Source organism: Panthera uncia (genome assembly GCF_023721935.1).
Source record: "Panthera uncia isolate 11264 chromosome B2 unlocalized genomic scaffold, Puncia_PCG_1.0 HiC_scaffold_24, whole genome shotgun sequence".
NCBI classification, from domain to species: Eukaryota; Metazoa; Chordata; class Mammalia; order Carnivora; family Felidae; genus Panthera; species Panthera uncia.
This window is the reverse complement of record NW_026057580.1, coordinates 55207067-55219540: the sequence shown is the minus strand read 5'-3', so window position 1 is coordinate 55219540 and position 12474 is coordinate 55207067.

The following is a 12474-nucleotide window of genomic DNA, read 5'->3' as shown; positions in this document are numbered from 1 at the left end:
CCCTGATTCTTGCTTGACATAGCTCTACAGAGGTTTGTTGATTGTAGCAAAAATAACTTCTTTTTCAATTTCCTTAATTTCTTGAGATTTCTATTTAGAGAGTGATACTCTTAAAAACCGCCACTAAGGCTCTATTACAGTTCTGCTGGGGGTTTAACTTATTAGATTTGGACCTAACCTTATCAAACGAGCTTCTAACTAATGATTATACTCTAAAGACCACTTTCACACTAATTGGCTTTCCCTGTTTAATTGTTTTACAAAATTGATAATTTAGTAGAAATATAATAAGCCTTTAATATTTTAGATAATTTGGCCCCTTTGTGGTCTTTAGAGGGTTCTCACTTAATAGAAAATTGGAATGCACATTGTGAAATTTAGGTCTTGCTTTCAGCACATGATTTGTAAAGACTACAGGACAGTATAAAGAAGATTTTGATAATGCTATGGTTTTGCCATAGATGTTGAAATGGTTATACTGAATGTTATATATCTATCTTAAATTTTGGTTTTGTCTTTGTTTTTGTTATTTTTTTAGAGAGAGAGAGAGAGTGCACAAACAGGGGAAAGGGAGAGAGGGAGAGAGAAAGAGAATCTTAAGTGGGCTCCACATTCAGCACAAAGCTCAGTCCCAGGACCCTGGGATCATGACCTGAGCCAAGATCAAGAATCAGATGCTCAACCAAGCCACCCAAGCACCCCGGTCTTAAATTTTTAATGCCTAAGAACACTAATTGCAAAGTATTTGGTGATGGGGAGGGATTTTAAATAATAATGGGAGTTTAAAAGAGACTTTTTAATAAATTCTTAATTTTCAATCAAGGCAAAAATCTATTTCTATTTCCCACTTCATACATTAAATTTGTGTCATTATTTACCCAGTTTTTCTTAGTGTAACTACAGTAGACCTTGTTTCCTGTTTTTCAGAATAATGCATTCTGCTGAACCATGCTAACATAACAGTTTAAAGATTCTTGAGTTACTTTAAAATATTTTATTGGCACTGCTCATTTCTGAACCTCACTCAGATGAAGAGTTGGTCTGAATGCTCTTCCTAACATTTGCCCATGAAGTTGTAGTATGTGCTAGAAAAGTACTCAGTGCCCTGCTTTATAATAGTTTTTATGTCCATACCCCCATTAGGAAATGAGTTCTGTAAGGACAAAACCCTGGACTAGTTTCATAGGAACTGCCTTCTGTTTTCCCAGGGTGGACTGGAAATGGGAAACCAAAAATAGATGAACTCAATAATATAAAGTATGGTAAATGTCTTGATTACATTTCTCTTTCAAACAAAAAAATATAGAGAAGTTTTTAAATTAGGATAGAATATAAAACACAGAATGACTATTCTACCATCTTACGGAGTGAGAAAACTACCACAAGTTTTGTCATGCTATGTCCATGAAATAAAGGCTGTTTGTTAAAAAGGTAATGGAATTTAAAAAAAAACAAAAAACCTTCATGTTCACCCTTTTCTATTTTCTTTGGTTAAGTTTCAAAAAATATTCTTTTTTGGAGTTACGGGTGGTTACTGGATTGATTTTTCCTAAAGTTCCATGTAAACATGTGAAAGTTAATTGTAGACTTAGTGACAAAAATGAAATAGCTCTTATAACCATATCTTTTATTTTAAGCATTTAATAAGAGTAAAATAGTATTGAATACTTCTAAAAGAATAGCCATATTTCGTAAAAACAAATCGGATATCAAATATATTGACAATTTTAAAAGGAAATTATTGTGCTATGTAATCTTAATGTCAATTTTTGTTCTTTATAGAGTTGCCCTCAAATTTAGATATGTATTTTCTTCCTTTAGACACTAATTCTATCTACACACTCTCAGTAGCAAACTTAGTTTCCAAATACTTTAAAATAGCCCCAAATTTCAGACAACCAACATATAGAATTTTAAATAATATAACCACAGATATGATTTAGATGTAGTTTGGAATACTGTACAGCATGATCCATAGGGTACATCCCACCAGATACACCATCTAATCTCAAAACCCAGCAAATGCCATCAATAAAGCAGGAAGTGAAGTTAATTACAGGCTTCCATTCAGGGTCCTTCTGCCACTGGTGGCCCATTATAATGAATCATTCTTCAAATTGAGAAGAGATTGACAGAAATTTTATAAACTTTTCACTCCCCATGTCTTCCCAGTGTAATAAGTGCCTGCTGTACACTGGGAAAGTGATTAAATATCAATTTCACAGAAACCTGGGAATAATGTTTAAAAGACTAATGAGACACTATTTTTACTGCTTAGGTACTGTGACTCCCCCATGAGTCAGAAGAACGCCTGTCATTCTAATTAGTCATCATTCGGCCAGGATTTTTTTCCTCTTTCTCTCTTAAAGGTCCCTAATTGGGTTATTTAAGAACTTTAAACTTAGTACATCAGTGGGAGGAATTTTCTTGTAAGATCAATATGATTGCCATGTCAAAATTCTTTTGATTTTTCACACCAGTGGTAAGCACTAATTTTATTTGAAAAATATCACTTGTAATAAATCCATTTCCAACTGATTTTATTGCCAACATGAAACTTGCTTTATTAAAAATTAGATTTTTAAACACCTGAAAAAGGTGTCTTGTACCAAAATTATGACTATTCCCTTGTATTTGATATCCATTTAAAGTTATTATTCCAATTATTCTGTCTATTTGAGTAAAGGGAGCATAATACACCTTCTATAATAATATCTGAATAGGACTAGTTCCTACAAAAGTAAAAGCAGACAATTTCTTTCTCCAACGTTAAAATGAATTGATTACTTGCAATAGATAAAGTGTTCTAGGTTCAGGAGAATTTGAAACCTTCTTTTAAGCTTAGTTATATCATGATCATTCTGAAAGAGAGACCAAAATACTCTTTTCATGAACAATGAGTTGGTATTCACGAAGATGCCCAGATAGACATAAAGAGCTTTACTCATAAATACTTTCAAAGCAATTCTTAAATTTATATCATATAATAAATATACATTATAATTATTTAACTTCACAGGTGGAAGAAACCTGAGAAACAATTTACTTTATTCTCCCATCCAGAGTTTTCTATCTCATCTCTGATGGCCTTATAAAATTTGAACTGTATTTCCACTTTCCTCTAGGTTTTTAGTGAAATTTTACATCTAAGTAGGGACTGACATTTATCTTTACTAAAGTTCTTCTTGTTTGATGTGACCCACCAATCCAACTTGTAAAAATGTGTGTGTGTGTGTGTGTGTGTGTGTGTGTGTGTGTTTGCATACTATAATGCTGTCTCAATATCAGCTCTCCACTCCAGCTTTGTGTCAACCTGAACACATGTAAGGATAGCACTACTGACTCAGTGAAGTCCTTGATAAAAACTTTGAAGAGATAGTGTTATGATTTCTGTGATGTATGCATAAACCTAGATTTTAATCAATTATTAACCTATTTAAGAGTATTTTCTTCCAACTCACATTCTCCATTTTTTTCTGCAAGTTTATTACGAGAAGCTTGGAAAAACGTTTTGCAAAAAAGTCCAGAAATGCCTGTGTGTGGCCTCTCCAATCTAATAACCCTAAGAAGGCAAATGTTATCTCACACCAGTGATTTCTTGCGAAACATTTTTTTTTTTAATTGGGACATTTCTGTTTCCAACATTCTGACTTCTTTCCCATTCTTTATGTATACTGAACATAGGCATAGGTCAACAAATTATCTGTAATTTTTTGTGTACTCTCCTATATGAATCACTCTGGCAAAGAGGCATGAGTTCATTCATAGGAGCTAAATTCTCTTGCAATCACCTCAGTGCTGACAATTACCTTAATGTTACTTATTTTCAAAGTTAAATCTATATGCTAAAAATACATACCAAATAACTGAATCAACCTATCTTTTTTAAAAAATATAAAACTAAATACTCATTGAAGGAAGTATAATAAAGAAATCGTAAAGAAATAAAAAGTAAAACTGAACTTATAAAATGCAGAGTCATACTTATTGCTATCTACTTATAACTTTCAGGATTTGGGATCTATAGTTTTCAAGTACAGCTATCAATAATCAATTTATTAGGAACATGTAAGACTGATAAGAAAAGACTAGATCAGCTTTGAAAGATAACAAAATTGTATTTATATTTCATATATAGATATGTATATAAAATGCTATATCTATCTATCTATCCCAGACCATAAATAGACTGGATCATATATTAGGTATCTCAACAGTGCTTTGGGTTATAGAACATACAATCTAGTTACAAAACGCCCTAGTGAAGACATTACGTTAAGCTCGGTAATCCACTTTGGATTTTTCCCTTTTGGTTACTGCTAATTACTGAGATATTATTCTCTAAATTGGACCATTTGAGAAAATGTATGCAAAACACATGCATTTTACCAACTCATGTGATTTGGTATAGCTGCTATGTTTTCTTAAATTTACTTTATGAGAATCATTAATTTAAATAAGATGTCCCATAACATGAGTTTTTATGTTTTTTTTTTTAACTACATATTTCTGTTCGTTTTCATATCATCCATGGACTGGAATAATCTACCAAATTATGCTGAATGTTGAGATGTAGGGCAGGTTTTGCCAACAAAATTACTTCTTTCCTCGAGAAATCAGATATTACAATTATATAAAACCTATGACAAATGTTTCACACATCTAAAACGGTCAGAACTATTGAAAGACCTCTCTATTTTATTTTCTGATTCTGAGAAGCTAAACACACACCATGTTTTTGGCAAACTTATTTCCCAGTGTGTATTGCATTGCTCTTGATCCCTAAGTAGGTGATCATTATTATTTAAAAAAAATTGGGGGGAAACTAATTGATACCACTTAGTTTTAGCAAAGTGTCATGTTCTTTCTCTGAATTAAACTCAAAATAATTACATGAAACACATTTTCAAAAATAATATGGCAAATCAAACAGAAATGACCTAAGTATGATTACGGTCCTTGGAAAAAATGCTCTTGTTATCTTTCCTGTACCTATAATTTTAAACATCTTTTCCTTACAAAGTGAAACAATGTTATAATTTTTCAGGATATTCAGATTTATAGATTTATAATAGATTTTATAGATTTTCCTCACATATAGATTCATTAATTGAATCAAATTTACTTAATCAGGTACTGCCTAAGGAAATAATTGCATTCTTGCATAACTGTTCTGAATCTATATCACCTATTATTAGAAGGTTTAATAAGGGGCTATGTTTCAGTAGCTAAAATCTTACTTTTATTTTCAATTTGCAAATAATGTACAGTGATTTGATGGCTTTTCATGATCATTCTAGTGCTTGCTTAGAGATTCTCAAGAGAATATATGAATTTTTAAAGCAGTATTTACAGATATAAGGTCATTGCTAGGAAAAAGTCAGGAAGAATTTAGTAAATGACCAGATATAAAGGAATAGATGAAGAGGAATATTTAAGTGAAAGATCAATTTTACAAAGCAATCTATTCTATATGTCTTATAAGGTTATGCTAATTGTTTGCAATTTCAGTGGTATAGAGAAACAATTCAGACAAAATGGTCAAAGAAATTAAAATACAGGGGTAGATGTGCTTTTTCATATGTGATTTTTTCATCTATTTATCCTCTCTTTAGCTATTTATTCATTTCAAGGAGAAAGTCACATAATTTTCTCGAATAGGTCAGTAATACTTTTGTGAAAATTTCTTTCAACTGATTAATGAAGAAACAAGTGAAGAAACAAGGTGGTACATATTTGGATGGTGGCTGAGTGTTGTTTTTCTCCCTGCTCAATGCTCCAATTCCACATCTCCTTTTGTCTGTATACTATTAGAAAACACAATCAAGATGTTCTAATCGCCTTAGCATTCTTAGGCTTACTAGCAAGTGCACAATATATTATGAACAGATGTTCAGCTTAGCGGGAAGTCTCACTAAAGACCTGATATCCTGATCTTTCCAGAAAATGTATAGCATCTGGCATGTTTGAAATAGAACTGCTCTCTTTTATTCATCCATGGAATGATACTCCTGTGTGGTTAGTTACTATGACTCACTTGTCTGAGGATGACTTAACTCAATTTTTCTCGTGAGAAATAACTTAGAAGAATTGTCAGGAAAAATACATGAAATAAGAAAAGGCATCATGTGTTAAGACCATAGCTGGCAGCAGTATTACCTCTATTTTGATTTTGGGTTGATCACTGGCATTTTCAGGATACTGTATTTTATTTCAGACCTGTTCCACATATAGGCTATGAAACAAGTTGAATTTCAAAGAATTGGTCATTTTACTACTGGTTCTTATCTTTCCTAAATATTAATTCCTTCTTAGAGTACATTAAAACTTGATTTAACTTATCTTTTTAAAATGTCCCTCAGGAACATACCCAAAGAACTGTGTGTTTTATAATTCTGGTGTTTTGGTTTTTTTTTTAACCAGCTTCAAATATTTAAAAAATCTCGAGTATCCCTGATGCCTTTAGAGTCTCTTAAAATATCTTGGACATACAAATTATTTTTCTTTCAGATGTTCAACACATTTAATTTGGGGGCATAACATAAATGCAGATGAGAGAGAGAGAGAGAGTCAGAGTTTCACAGTCACTGTGACAAGACCTGGCAAGACCAGGAAAACTTGGGGAAGATGTAGAGATATTATTGGTTCTTTTGTAAAAAGACAAAACAAAACAAAACAAAACAAAAACAAACAACAAAAAACCCACTCTAACTATGAAAGAATGATGTCAAAGACAAGCAAACAAGAAATATGTTGGAAGCCCAAGAAAAGTAGCAATAAAAAAATAGAATAGGGGCATCTGGGTGGCTCAGTTGGTTAAGCGTCCAACTTTGTCTCATGATCTCACAGTTTGTGGGTTCAAGCCCCACATGTGGCCCTGCGCTGACGGCTTAGACCTGGAGCCTGCTTTGGATTCTGTGTCTCCCTATCTCTCTGCCCCTCCCTCGCTTATTCTCTCTCTCTCTCTCTGTCTCTCTCTCTCAAAAATAAATAAATATTTAAAAAAATAGAATAAAAGTAAAGAGACAAGGAAGAAAAGAAAACCATTGACATGTGATGTGAATTAAAGGGAGTAAAATGGGACTTCGGAGGTATCAAAATTGACCAAATGAAATATCCAAGAAGTCTGTAAGGTCTTTAAATGTTCAGCCATTCCTGTAATACAGCCAAACAATAAATATCAAATGTTTATCCACTATCTTTATTGTATGGTCTACCTCCTAAGCAGAAATAGTAGATAGAGCTAGCAATGGAATATAATGTGTTCTAAAATATGTGTTTAGGATTTGGTGTAACCATGAGTGAAACAAACTCTGGTTTAATCAAGATGACGGTTTATTTCCATCTTACACGAGGTCCGGATAGGCATTTTCAGAACTAGTTATGATCTGCATCGTTATTAGGTGCATCTTATTATCCAACTTTTTCTTTATCATACTCAGACTTGACTTTTTAGTTCCAGTCAACGTGCCTGCAATTGCAATTAGTAAGAAGGAGTAAAAGGGAAGGAATCGGATACATCCATCCCTTTTAGAGAGGTTTCCTAGAAGTCGCATATGCCATTTGTTTCCACAACCCATTGGGGAAAACTTACTTCCACCTCCCCTGCCTGTCATGCAGATTGGATATTATAGTATTTTTCTCAAGATGGCCATACCCCCTGCTAACAATGAGGAGGTGTACTACCATAGAAAAAGAGACTAGCACTTGGAAAACAAACAGCAGCATCTATCACACATGTATTTAAAAAATACCTGCCAATCATGAGTAAAGAGAAACTAGGACAAAAAAGGGAATAAGCTTTGGAGTGCAATTGGAGATAATCACACATGGTTTGAAGTTTGTGAAAGTAAGATTATTAGGGATTATCATGCTGATTTTTCCATAAGTACAGAACTTAGAATGTAAAAATCTCATCTTTTTGAAAATTCTTAAGCACTGAAAATTGCCAATGAAAGTCATACTCTGTTTATGACTCATTCAGAACCCTTTTCTAAAACCAGTTTTAGGAAGGAGATTAGAAATTGTAACATCTCTGTCCCAATCTTAATTGGAATTTTCAAATATTTTTATGAGCAAATGCAATTGAATAAACCATGATTTTTCCCAACTACAATTTTGTCACTTTAAATACAGATACAATATTAGAAAGCTACTATAGTCCATCAAAAAGAATGAATAAACCATGAAGCTGAAATATAATTTTGTGCTCTTTTCAGAAAACTCATTTCTGAATGCAATCTAGACCCTGAATAGTTTTACAATGCCAGTGAGATTGGTCTATTTATGATACTTACCATATTCTAACTTAGCATTTTTTTAGGAGTTGTCTTACTAATTTTTAAGGGAGTAAGTTTGGTTTCACTACTCTTACATGCAGTATTCCATCAGATAAAATCTTGAGTTTTGCAAATGCAAGTGAGTTTAAGAGTAGCCATTCTCAGTGGTGAAGATAAAAGGCACACTCCAGAACCACCTGAAGAGTATATTTAAACTCCATATTTTCTTCCCTGTCCAGATTTTTATATACCCTCCCATAAAGGAGTGTGTGTGTGTGTGTGTGTGTGTGTGTGTGTGTTTGTGTTGGAGGGAGGGTAGTAAAGAATGATTTAAATTTGCCTTATTTAATAACATTCACTCACTTAAAAATATGATTTGCCTTGCTCTGCTCAATTTCCACTTATCTAGTTAAGAATGATTTCATATATATTTATTGTCATTTATTCACTCATTTAATATCAGTATGTACAAAAATGCATATGTATATCTTTCTATTTTTCTTCCTATCATTATCTGCATTCATGCCTTTTCCTATCATCCTGTCCCAAAGTAGTTATCATGTGAAACATCTCCTCTAATTCCTTTCCAAATCTCCTGTCTGCCTTTGCCCCAGATAAACCTCACTCTTATCTCACTTTGAGGATATCATTACACTAGGTGAGCAGTGGGCTCCTTATCATGGCCTTACACTCTATCTCTCAGAAAGTCTGGTCGAGTAGACCAAAATCACTGTCATTTGGCCTAATCCTGCCTCTGCCCCTTCTTTAAAGGTTTCCATACTTGGGCATATGGTTGTGTGTTTTCTGATTCTTGGTCACTTTCCTGTCTATAATTCACAGGAATAGGTTGAGATGAGATTCAAAGAATATAGCAGAATGCAGCCAAAATCAGTAGTGGGCAGATGGCAAGAGTCAGGACAGATGGAAAACTGAAACCAAATTCTCAGAGACAGAATATAGCATTTGATTAATTTAAGAAAAAATTAAAGAAGGGAGGGGTTATCATTTTTTTCCTCACTATCTCTTTTTCTATTTCTCATTTTTTCTTATACATACTCTAATTTAAAGTTCAGGAAACTTACTAAGAAAGACAAAACAAAAACCCATGTGTCTGCCAACAAAAATTAAAATAGTAATGTTTTCTTGTTATTTGTCTCACATTTTTTCTTCTTAAAAATATTGTATGGAGTTAAAGACCACTGTTTCCTCCCCAGTCTCATGCCTCTCTCTTCCATGAGGCAATCACAACCCAGATTTTGTTACTGTTTATATTCAGAGAAATTTATACTTTCTATGTATTCATTAAATATAACATATTATTTTTTATATTTTTACATCTAAAGTCTTTTTGTATTGATTCTTTTAATAGTTAAAAGTTAAGAATTGTAACTATGAAGTTTCTGGAATTATCTGGGAAAAATAATGTTAGGGAAAAATTTTCATCTTTTAAAACATCTTGAAATAAAATAGCTAAACTGTGAAGAACATAAATTGGTGACAAATACCGTATTGGAGGTAAAGGCAGTGTGATGTGGCACAAAACAGGTCTGTATCATTTAGAAGGACAAGGAGACTGGGCAAGTTAGATGATTCTGTCAGGAGAATCCTGATGTAGGAGAGTCCCTAGCATTGATAGGTTGAATGAAAAGACCAGGCTCCCTTTTGCCAGCAGATAAGCCATCCCTATGATCCTACTTTGTTCTATTCTGTGAACCTGAACTGAGGTCCTGACCCTATCTTGATCTTTAAATAGGTTTCCATTTGTTTTATTAATAAATTTACTAGGTATTCATTCCTTTATCTTAGAGACAGTTTTTGAAGTGTGGGTCCCATATCCTATATCCCGATGTTGTTCACTGCTTGCTGCAGTTCTGCTGACAGCTCTCCATCTCTTTGTTACCAACAGCACCCAATAACTGAAACCAGATCCCTGATTTTCTCCTTGTTGGATTGTTTGACACCCCTGATCCTGCCACTCTGATTAACCCTGCCACTGGGCTGAGCTCCGCAAAAAGGGTCTCGCCCCCTCCCATTGACATTGTGCTAGTGATGCAGAAATAATGGATAATGTTTTAAATGCTGCTGACAAGGCAAAGGACATTGATAATGAGAGTAGAGAAGTTAACTTTCTGAAGAGCAAGAAAATTGCTTGGAAGAAGGCTGATTCAGCCTTTGATTCACTAATTAATTTTTGAAAAAGACAGAAGTGTCACAGAGCCCAGGAGGTCATGGAGCTGAACATTCTTCATTTTAGTTCAATAAGAAAGAGGTAAATGGAAACAAATACTTGATATCAGAGACTTTCTCAGTAAAGCAAACTCTGCCTATATCCTGGAGCTAGTATTTAGTGAGCCATAAGTTCAACGTTACAGTAACCAGCACCTCAGGACAAAAATTCATGTTTATTATGAAGCCCACTGACCAAAGTGTGTTGTATTTACTAAGGTATACTAGCTGATATAATATTTTTGGATTATATTTTTCTGTCAAGAAAAGGTTTTACATTAACAATGCATAAAGATTCAATCCCTTCAGGTTTCTCTTATTATCCTCTTAGAAATCCCAAGGCTAATAAATATTTACCAACATTTAAGTCACAGGATATTTTAAGGTATATTCTCTAAAAAGAGTCTATTGAATAAATAATGGACATTTGCTTAAATTATATATATGTCAGTTATTGTCATAATTATTAGAAATTCATAATGTATAAATTTTATTTACATGTATAGAATCAAATTTCCATGTAAAATTTATTCTGAAATTTAAGTAACTACTTGATACTCTCTAAAACTTTATTTTCACATTTTATTTTTAGATTAAATAATATTTACCAAATATGTTACACAATAATTATACTTACAATTTTTTAGTTAAATGATTTAAGTATTCTTCTTTCTGCCCTCAAGGGTTTCAGTCAGAATTTTAGCTTCAAACTATGATTAATGAAATCTATTTTCCTCATTTATTATTTAATGGCATATTATTATTTGTCAATAAAATTTTTGAATTGAATTTAATAGAGGTCATTTTCAACCTGATTTTAGAATGGTAACTAAAATGTCATTAAAAACACAGAATGAGGTTTTGTCACAGTTAATGGAGTCCATTAGACTATTGTGGGAAAAAGAACACAGAATAAAATGAGTACATTTTAATAGGCACTGTATTGGAAAAACTTGGTATTCATAAGTATAAAAAACTGTAGTTCTATTATTGTCCCTGTTGAAGACATTTCTGGTTTTGTAAAATGGCAAAGTCATATCATTGATTATAGCCAGAAAAAAAAGACTTAGTAAGGTTTCATAAGAAATATGGAATCCATGTATCTATAGAAGTATTTTTAATCCATATTAACATGGAACAAAATAAAAATAAGCAATTAAAAACAGGATTCTTTATTCTTCTCACCACCACATAGAAGAAACTGTTAAGGGAAAGGCACTGACCCGAGTTTTCTGATGGAGACTGACTGATAGGACCTAAGGGGCCTCACATTAAAGACTCCAAACTAACTTTATAGGGAAAACTGGAGACAGAAAACTTTATCAGGGTATTTTAGAGAGGAAAAAAACCTCTTAGACATCAGTTGGTGATTGCTTGAAAGTTTGGGCTTTCAGCATTTTCAGATAGAGATTGGAAATCCAGTAAAATTAATAAGAGTTGGGGGAATAGATATCTGCATACAACTAATAGATCACTGTGGGAATCAGAAGAAAACCAGCAAAAACCTGGAAGAAGAAAAATTCACATTGTGTCTGCAGAGATGAAATTCCAAGGATCAATGGAATGCATTGAACAATAATTATTCCAGACCCTCTACTAATTTCTATGCTTACCATATCTTATCGATTGCCCATTGCATTTCTATGAAGAGGTTGCTTTTATCTATACCTTATAAATTAGGAAACGGAACGTTTGAGATAGTAAGTAACACACCCAAGCATCTCATTGACAATTATTAGTAGAGACAGGGCAAATCTCTATCCCTTTTATATTTATCAAGCTTCTGTTTTTAATCCATATACTAAAGCAATTCAGATACACTCATGCCTCCTCATGAGTGAAGAAGCATTATGTATGTTTTGTTGACTATAACTATGTCTAAGTTAATTGTATTATAAAGTATAAATAATTCTTACAGTATAATGGAAGTTCAATCATTGTCAATTTGTGTGTGTGTGTGTGTGTGTGT